The 1,872-nt window shown below is 28.0% G+C and overlaps 1 non-coding gene across 1 annotated transcript; it reads right to left on the reverse strand.

Annotated features, from left to right (window-relative positions):
• Positions 1-1,424: 1,424 nt before the first annotated feature.
• TRNAS-GCU (transfer RNA serine (anticodon GCU)) lies at positions 1,425-1,506 on the reverse strand. Its single transcript has one exon. It is a non-coding gene; the product is annotated as a tRNA-Ser (tRNA).
• Positions 1,507-1,872: the final 366 nt, after the last annotated feature.

Raw genomic sequence — 1,872 nt, forward strand, 5'->3', positions numbered from 1 at the left:
AAGAAATTTATAAAAAAAAATAAAAATTATGTAAATTTTTAATTTTATAAACGCTGAAAACTTATTTGTTTAGTATACAAACAAAGTATATAGTAATATACTTTAAGAGAGTGTGATAAATTTGGAGAATAAATATATATTATAGTGATATACTATTGAGAAACGTCTCTGTTTATATTTGGAAGAAACGTTATACCCACTTCCAATAAAATTTCTTTTCGTTGTCTCATTCGAATTCACCACGAGAAATTCGTAGCCCTAAAAATATCGAATAACTCCATCTCTCTCGATCCTCAAGCTATATAGTCCAACTAAATTTGTCACACTTTGCCCAAGTCCGTTTTATATCTTTAGATGTAGGGAGCTATCAAAGAATTTATATATAAATATTGTATTCACCGATAGTCTGAATTTTCCTATATTGAATTCCTGCTACTATGTATGATAGAATACTTCTAGTTGTTCGCATACAGGAGTATAGGAATGCTTGAAATTTTTCTTTTAAATTATTTTAACGCATCAACCATTTATGGATCTTTATTGCATTAATTTTTGAATGCGCAAAGGATAGTCTAAACTTTTAGGCTGCACTCTCGACCGAAATTATGGCCACTATTATATTGAAATGTTTAACTATTGCATCAAGTGAACCTGTGGTAAAATTTTATAGTAAAGTTTAGAGTTACTGAGAAACGTCTATCCACAGCCATTCTGCAAAATGGAAGGGAGGTCTGTTGTTAAATCATATTAAGATTTGAGCATAAATATTTAAATTGATGAATGCTGCTTAATTTTAAAATTTGTAAAAAACCATACAGACTAATATCAGGATTGATAAGCGTTAGGCTTATAGTGTGCTTTTAAAATGGATTTTATATATTTAATGGAAAGATATGAAACACATTGGGCTGAAAGTGTGCTTTTAAAATGGATCTTATATATTTAGCAGGAACACAGAAACACGTGGAGCTTAAAGTTTGGTTTCAAAATGGATCAACATGGATTGTGTATACTAGTAATTTTTAATGTTTATAAAAGCTAATTTCTATCACATCGATTATTATAATATTCATAAAGTCGATATATGTATATACAATAAGATAAAGTAGTTTAATTACAAATGTAAATGTATCCAAGGTTATAATCATATTGATTATAATAATCATATTATTAAAATTATAATATTAAGTGATTAGATTAGTCTTATATTACAATTTTTTTTCTAAATTTTTACATTATCCATATACAAAATCCAAAAGAGAACTGTATTTTTCTTTTTGAAAAATATACCATGAAAATCATAAATAACAAGAGAAAATTAATATATCACAAAAAAAAATTATTGCATCTTTCGCATCACAGGATATTAAATTATTTTCAACTACTTAATAAAAAGTCCTAAATAAAAAACAGGAAAAATTGAACGACGAGGATGGGATTCGAACCCACGCGTGCAGAGCACATTGGATTAGCAGTCCAACGCCTTAACCACTCGGCCACCTCGTCGGTTGTTACATTGTTAATGACAGGATTTTAATTAACAATAAGAAGTAGTACATTCTGTTCATTGGTAATAATATACAGATTTGTGCATTCATTTCCTTTTTTTTTTTTATAATTTTGAAGTTCAAGAAATATCCTTAACAAAAGAACACCTCCTGAGTCAATTACTTGATGAGAGTAATTTAAACCAGTGATACTTCAACAAAATTTTCATATGTTGATGCTACTCGTTCTATATCTAAACAGTCGGGAAAAAAAACCTCAGTACACAGTTAATGAAGACAATGAAATAAAGGGTGAAAATTTGCTATCTTCTATTACTAAAATTATTATCGAAGCTGTTAAACCCTATTTACTACAAATTATGAT

This window comes from Halyomorpha halys, unplaced genomic scaffold, assembly GCF_000696795.3.
Source record: "Halyomorpha halys isolate HHAL.00 unplaced genomic scaffold, Hhal_1.1 Scaffold942.1, whole genome shotgun sequence".
NCBI classification, from domain to species: Eukaryota; Metazoa; Arthropoda; class Insecta; order Hemiptera; family Pentatomidae; genus Halyomorpha; species Halyomorpha halys.